Raw genomic sequence first — 8,121 nt, forward strand, 5'->3', positions numbered from 1 at the left:
AATGACAGCATGTTGAATAAAGGGAATGTTTCTGCTTTGTGTATTGAACTCTGCTGAATATGGAAGTTCCTCTCTCTTCTATAGTTCACTAACAGCTTAGCTCCTCCCTCAATCTCTCCGTCTCCTCGCAGCTCTGGAGGTTATAGTGGCTTCTAGTGGTAAGGGCTGTGAATTGCAACCTGATATTAACCAATGGCACACTGGCTGCTCACCCCTTGCTTTGGAAGTCCAAAGGAGAAGCTACGGTGGCAGATTGGTTTAGTGTCAGCAGTCATGCAGGTGTTGTACCAGACCTCCGTGGTGAAGAGGGAGCTGAGCCTGAAGGCAAACTTTGAGTATGGAATAGTTTCAACTCCGGTCTCTTGTCATCACAGCGTCGGCATGCTGTTCAGAATGCAAACTTACGGATAATATGGAGATGAGACGTGTGATTTTTGGTGCTATACAGATCAAAAGACGTTGAGCTGTATTCTTTACATGATGGGTGCTTTTAGTGAATTCTCAAACATTTGACACATCTTCACTGTCTGACTGAACACTTGAGTTATAAAGTACTGGACCCACTGTGACCTGGTAAATGTCAGGGAAAAATACAACCTCTGTAAAATAAGTGAATGTTAAATTAACTTTAGATACATCAATAAGGTGTCTGGTTATTTAGTGGATTTGCTGCTCATGAGAATCCAGTAACACTTTATTTGGACAGTCAATCTGTAGATGCTCTACAGAGTATCAGTATAATATCTCTACTGAATGTCTGCAGACATTCAACAACAAAGTGCCTGTAGTACATCTACACATATTCAACAAGACATCTATAACCCATAAAAAGCATTTAAAACCACACTTGCAACCATCAGTAGAATTCCCTGAAGGTATATTTTCATTTTCATTATGGTAATCTATAGAATATCTATAGATACTCAGCTGCATTGCTACAGCACATCTGTAGCTTATCAGTAGCATCTCTGAATGGATCTTTTCATATTTGGTTTTCTATTTGACATGTACAGCAAATATTTAGGAGTGTATTCTCAACATCTCTAGTGTATCAGTAACCCTTTCACAACACATGTGATGTCATTCACGTAACCATCCACAGATGTTCCTTGTGACTATCCAAATAAAGTCAAACACACGTGAAGCTTAGTTGACTGTTTATGGCTTATGTACTTCACAATATCAAGTCATCAACATAATCAGTGCATTTACAAAGTCTAGTAATCTTCTATAGATGAATGTCTCATTCAACTAAAGTGAAACACAAGTAAAGCTTTTAGTATGTCTGACACCACAACATTTTACTGGCTGTGCAACATTTGCTTTGAGGAAGCATGTAAAACATTGAAACAATGAAAAACAAATCAGATGCTGATTATTTCATATTCTTTATGTCCTTGAAAAGTCTACCAAGGTTTCCATGTTTGTGTCATTCAATAAAGCAGAGCTGCCTTTTCAGAGACCTCTCTGTTCGGTTGCCACGTAAACGCCATACCTCCTTCTTGTAAGTCTGCCAGGCCCTCTCAATGTTCTGAGTGTGTAGACCTGTATCTACGTAATGCTGGCTGTGGTTGACCTTCACATGCCTGTAGCCCTCCTGTGAGAGACTTGAATCTGCTCTCCGCTCATCACTTACTACCATACTCTGACGTCTGGTGGGTTTTTTGATGATAGGAACCAACGTATCCTTGTCCCTCCTCTTCACAAGACGAAGGACAGGACGCCTGGAGTTCCCCCGTATTTCCAACATTCCAAATACCCACGTCTTTCTCCTCCATGTTTTCCAAAGCGTCCTCTGGCGTACTGAAATAAAAAACATTAAAAGATAATGAGAGGACAAGGAGACGTTTTTAAGAGAAAGTCTGCATTGCCATCAGTTTGATAAAGAGATGAGTGTTTGAGCTGGTTTGTGAGAGTGATTTGAATCAGTAAAATATAATTGAGAGAAGCATCTTCTTCCTACAATGTTGTACATTCTTTATTTTTGTTCTTTTTTCTGTGTGTAAATTTAGTGTAGATATTGCAAATTTAGACTTTAAAACTACAACTTGATGATTAGGTTAGCAATAGAATACATACCTTTCTTTTATGACAGAATTTGCTTTAGTCCATGTGGACGAGAACATCAGCTCCACCTGTTCGCTGCCCTTTTTGCTTCCGATGCTTTGTCATGCTTTTAAGTTTCTTTGCCATCCTTGAGAGTGCGGTGCTGCTCTTAGAAATCCCATCTTGCAGCATGTCCACTTGCCGCACACACAAACCTTGTGAAAAGACATTTAATTCATGATTGTGTAAAACATATAGCAATTTGACCAATTTAAAACAACCCTGTATATTTGTTGGATTCCCAGTGTCCTGACTATGCTTTAAACCATCTATAGCTAAAAGCACAACCAAATTCCTGCAGGTCTGTTATACCCTTAAATGGCTCTAAAGAAATATAGCTGCACCGTGAAAAATAAAACATTATTTTTCTTGAGCAATGGTAATATCAAATATAAATTCCAAGCCAACAGTAAAAGTATTAAATGCAAAAGTAAAATCAACCATGTCTGATTTTTGTATTGTCATCCAGGTTGACAATGCAATTTTAACTACTTAAACGCACAATAAACAAACACGAAACAAATGTGAAATATGTTAAATTAAATGAAACATTTATTGTTTCCTATGTTTTTAATTTAATGGCATAACCAACCTAACTAGATTTAAAGTTTATAATGCACTTGCATTACATGCTTCAAATTCAGTTAGGTTCAGACACAACTTTAGCAACTGTTAAACCGGTGAGGTTTAATAATCGGCAAAGTTGTGTCTTCTAAAGCACAAATCTTTTCAACCTGCTCACTCAACCATGAAGTTCTTATGCCGGATAGAATGTGTTCTCTGGCCTTCTACTGTGATTGAGCTTGCAGCGGCTCTCTGTGTTGAGAGCTGAAGAAAGCCTTGCTTCTGGGCAATAGTGCCATGTAAGTTCACTTCTTTCTACATTGATCCAACCAGAAAGTCAACGTGTGAGAGGACATTTGAACACCCTGCTGACCGTGTAAGTTACTGCAGTTACCTTATATATTTATGCTGTTATATGACCAAATACATATTAAGAAGGTTTTCTACCTGTGTATGTATTTCATCCATGTAAAAAGGCCGGCGTGGGACCGATAGAAAATTGACCCAGTCCTCACACTCCTTCTCAATCGCCGACATGTCTTTCTGTGGCATTCCCTGGAAATCAAATAGTTTTATATTATAGACTGAAATTGCTTGTTGAATAGGCTAAAATGTGCACATGACATCATCGAATGACGATCTAATAAACTGATCCGAACATGCTGGAAAAGCTAGAACCTGGCAAAGAAATGACTAAAGCCTGCTTATTGTTAAAAGGAAAGCTGTATTCTAACGTTTCTGGTGTCGCGCTGAATCTTCTGACGAGCTGATTTCATGAATTACACCTGTAACCAGAACCAGCCAGCATGACGACTCCTAGGCTACCCTAACCAAAGCCACTGTCTGTGTACATTTATCACGCAATTGATGGTGGACTGCCTAAAGACCCTGGACACAGCGCACCTGTAATTAGATGACCAGACGACTGCTCGATCATTACTGTGGACAAACTACGTCATGTAGGCTGCTCTTACAGTCTCACCCAGCACAGCCAGAAATGTCTGGCCCCTCTCTCAGTTTTAGAACCTAACAGGAAGCTTTTCCTGCCCGCTGTGCAACCTGTTGTTGCTCTACAGGGTTTCAGGCTGGGTACATGTAGAAGCACTTTGTGACTGCTGATATATAAACAATACGTTTGATTAACTGATTAAAAAGTTGTTTTCAGACATTTAAATTATGCATTCTGTTTAAAACAAAAAAAGCTTCTTAGGTTGATATACCTATCATTCAATAACACAGTGACTCACCAGATGAAGTTGTCTGTGCACTGGTATGAAACCATCTTCATCTTATGTCCACATTGCCTGCATTTCATTTTTTCTTTCAGCAGATGTTTTTTCTGCAGCCATTTGATCAGTTTTAAAGTTTCTAATGCAAAAGTCCATTATTCCAGAGGCATACAGGATCCAGGGAAATAGAATTGGCGCACTCCCATTTCATTGGCTGTCTCTCCGCTGTACACAGCCATCCACCTTACGTTCTAGTCTAGACCGATAGTGGTTTAACAGGCAGTTTTTTGTAGCTTACAATCACAAAAGCAAAACGATTGCAAAGGTAAGCAACTGTGTTAACGTCTGTGTAATAGTAACAGATCTAATGTTGGAAAGCTAAATGTAAGCTGCTTATCTCTGGCATGAATCACTGCTTACTTTTTCAGTCACAGTTGTGAGTTGTGACGTTACCTAGCTAGCTAACGTTAGCCCAAAGTTTTAATGTCCACGTGAGGCGCAGTAAGTTAGCTAACTAAGCAGCATCTTTTCTAGAATCCATCCAGCATGGCCGCTTTGGGGACAAGTGACCGTGAAAAGGAGGACGTTGAAGAAGAATGTAAGTAGGCGCTTGTTAGTGGTAACGTTAGCTATAAACTCATAGGGCTGGTGTCAAGGTGACGTTAGTTACCCCCCACGGCAGCGCGATGCATTCAGCGGTGAAGGCAGATCTTCATGTGCATCGTTTAATTGATCTTGGTTTTTCATTATTTTTCTCTCTTTTTAGTCACATGAGGTCACCCAACCATCGGGCTTAACAGCTGATGTGTGTATGATAAGATAACTCTATAAAAACAGGGCAACATTTAATCACATAAGAACATGATAATTGACATTGACAAACGTAACTAGTGACACAAGCAGATGTAATGTTGACAATGTTGATATTTCACAGTTTCTCCTGTTACATCCAAAGTATAACGTTATACAATTCGATTTGACACCGTTGACAGGCTACTTCAACATCAACACCTATATTATCTGTAATGCTGCATTCAGTTCAATGTACATTTTGAGTGAAGTAGGGGACCTAGATGTAATTGAGGCCAGCAATGTGTTAAACTGATTCCAGAGATATTGATTTTACAGTAGTCCATTGGCCGCTTAGCTATTCGTAGGAGCAGTTTCCTTACAAAAGGTTACAGCGGATCTGGATCTAAAGTTTTTTGCAGGGATTTTTTGGTTGAAGAAGTAAATACTGAGTGAAGGACTATTAGCTAGCTAGTTATCTTTGGTGTAAGTTTTCTCGTGTGCTTCACTTTTGAGCTCATTACCAGAAAACCATTCTGGCAATAGCCTCTGACATAGTGGCATCAACTGGCTCAGTGGTTAAAGTGTTAGATTTGTGACAGGGCCAAAGTTGCTCCAGGGGTTGTCCCTGTACTTACTGTAAGCCACTCTGAATATGAGTTACTGCTAAATGACTAAAAAGTACTGTACTGATTATCAGTGCAGAAACCACCTCAGTTGCACCTCTATAATACACAAGCAAAAGAATTTACAGTTGCATCATTTGTTTTTTTAGTTAGTCGACATGTTGTTGGTCTTTCTGGATTTTCTGCACCTCCTTGGCATTATCTCCCAATGTAGGTCCTTTCATTTCCCCGTGTTCTACAGTTAAAACAACAAATGCCAGAAATGTACCTCTGCTTTGATAAACGGTCATCTTCTCAAGAAAAACTAAAGCCACTGGACCAAGAACTAATTAAATGGAAAAATAAAGCAGAGATCCTTCAAGATCGAGTGGAACAACTGGAGAATGATAAAAACATTCTGGAGCAGCAAGTGGCTGAGATGACTGCTGAAAAAGAGGGTAGGTAACCTGAGCGCTGTTTCATGTAGTGGGAGGTTGCACAACTAAAAGTAGCTCCATGCTATGTTGTTAGTTAGTGGTTTTAGGCATTAATTACAGTCTAGTGAAAATAGGCCTATAGTATAGCCTCTAGTCTATAGTAATGCTCTAAATAAATATAGGCATACAATATATATACTTATCTTGGTTCATACATAGCTTGAAGTCCTGATAACCTGCCTCTTTAATCAGGCAGCTCACTTACTCAGGGACTTACATTTGTTTTGTTTAATGTATCACACTCTAGGGGTAAAATGCAGACACAGAAGGCAGCAATAAAATCACTAGTAGTATTTCATGAAAAGGGAACGTGAGCACTTCGGTAAAGGGTGAGCCCAGTTTTTACACACAGGCAGATTAAGGTACCGACAGATGGCGTGCAGGCTTGTAGTGGCATCCAGGCAGGCTTCATTTAGGTTGTCAGATTCCAAAGTACAATCCAAAATGAAAGGCAGGCCCAGCGTGTTGCTCCCTGGTAAAATAAAGGTTATTAAAAAAGAAGTATATAATATAATAAGTAGTGGCGATGACATGGAAAATGCTCCTGCAGTGTTTCGTGCAATTCAAATGTATTTTTGTTTGTAGTTTATTATATATAGTGACTGATGCTGTGCAGCCTAAGGGAAATGAAGAGAGACCCCAGCTGACACCCCAGCAATCTTCTGACCCAGACTCCAGTTCCAGCTCCGATTCTGATTCAAAAAAGAAGAAAAAGGACAAGAAAAATAACAAAGGAAAAGACTACAGAAGTCCAGGTAAGATCAAAAATAGCCCTTAAATAGGAGATTTTGGATATTAATGTAAAATCAATGTACATAAACAACAACAATATGATCTATGCACAATTACAGCATTATATGGATCAATGACACTTGCCAAACAGAATTTACCCACATTTGGTGAGTGGCAAGTGCTAATTTTCTACTCCTTAAGGCTCGGTCAGTTTAGGTCTGCCTAAATGTGTCATTTACCTCAATGCATGTCCAGAGTATATACAGTGCAGTCTTCCTCACCACATACTTCTTTGATTGCCTCGCCTGACTGTCACAAAAAGACAATCAGAGACACCTTAATCACATCACTGGATCACAGAATTGCAGAGCTTCTGATCTGTACAAAGTGCGTCCATGCCACTGGGAATGTATTGAGCTGGATCTGCTTGTTGTTTTTGGCAGCGCATCGGTCTTTTAAACCAATTCCGTTTAGGTGTTATCAGTTGGCCTACTACTACAAGTAGTAAAATGTACCTTATGAATAGGAAATCGCCTTACCTCTGAAACACTTTGATTTCATCAATCATTTTGGCTTTAGTTTGGTTTTCTGGAATGGGATTAGCTTGCCCACAAAAATAACACATTCAAATTTTTGGGTGGTGGAGAAGTGAGGAGCTGAATCCATGAAGCAGTAATTCAAGCTGCTGTAGCCGGAAACATCTATAAAGAATATATATTGACAGTTTTGTATTCTTCTGTTCAATTTCTTTAGCAGGTAACATCAAAGATGTAGTCACCAGATACCAGCGGCCGCTAAACTTGACAAAGAAGGGGTACGCTGTGTCCATGGCTTTTGGAAAGGCAGGCGTGTCCGGGAATGCTGTGGCTGCCACTGCACCATTGCTGAGCTCTTCATAGCAGAAAGACAAGTGTTGGAGCAACTGCCTTTCTGCAGAAAACTGTCACATCTAGCAAAGTTATGCGCAGAAAAGATAGTGGGGGAAATTCAAGAAAAAGTAGCTGAGATGAAAAGAAAAAGACTTCAACTAAAATAAGCTTTAGGTCAACAGGACAATAGTACCTCTTAATTAGTGTGTGTTTGTGTGTGTTCATATAATAGCTTGACGTCAGTTTTGTAGTAGAGTACAGTACATAATTACAGAGACTAATGAATGAAGACAACTTGTAGATATTCACTATTGTAAAGTTTATAGAACACAATAATATGACGTAGTGATGCTGTAGTGAGTTGAAGAGGTGAACACCCTTTAGGGGGCACATATATGGAACCATCTGGGAGGAATCTGATTCGCCCCAAATGTTTTCTGTAAATTGATGTGGATTTGCTGCTCCTGTGAATCCTCCCCCAGTGTTTCATTAGCAGCTGGAACCACAGTGACTCTGATAAAACAGGAATTAGCAGAATCCATCTGATATGAAGCTGTGGTTTGAATACCACTTCCCTCCTCTTTGAAGAGTAGTCAGATATCTGGGTTCAGGTTTTTGTACAGCCTCTTCTACACTTTGTATCACTGTGTTTCTAGAGCACAGTAGTAGAGAGCTGTGTCTGCGAGGGTTAGATCTCTGATGGTCAGTGTAGTTGATGTTGCTGATGTTT

At 39.6% G+C, this 8,121-nt stretch overlaps 2 long non-coding RNA genes across 3 annotated transcripts; one reads left to right on the top strand and one right to left on the bottom strand.

Moving 5' to 3' along the window:
- Nucleotides 1-1,145: 1,145 nt before the first annotated feature.
- Nucleotides 1,146-2,396, bottom strand: LOC123967105. The gene is made up of 2 exons (XR_006824190.1): nucleotides 2,080-2,396; nucleotides 1,146-1,803 (listed from the first exon to the last, which is right to left on the bottom strand). It is a non-coding gene; the product is annotated as an uncharacterized LOC123967105 (long non-coding RNA).
- A 1,662-nt stretch (nucleotides 2,397-4,058) lies between these two features.
- Nucleotides 4,059-6,502, top strand: LOC123967104. Of its 2 annotated transcripts, none has more exons than XR_006824188.1 (3): nucleotides 4,059-4,224; nucleotides 5,556-5,751; nucleotides 6,376-6,502. It is a non-coding gene; the product is annotated as an uncharacterized LOC123967104 (long non-coding RNA). The 2 variants fall into 2 exon arrangements; XR_006824189.1 differs by lacking the exon at nucleotides 4,059-4,224 and adding an exon at nucleotides 4,459-4,497.
- Nucleotides 6,503-8,121: the final 1,619 nt, after the last annotated feature.

This window comes from Micropterus dolomieu, unplaced genomic scaffold (genome assembly GCF_021292245.1).
Source record: "Micropterus dolomieu isolate WLL.071019.BEF.003 ecotype Adirondacks unplaced genomic scaffold, ASM2129224v1 scaffold_31, whole genome shotgun sequence".
Taxonomy (NCBI): domain Eukaryota; kingdom Metazoa; phylum Chordata; class Actinopteri; order Centrarchiformes; family Centrarchidae; genus Micropterus; species Micropterus dolomieu.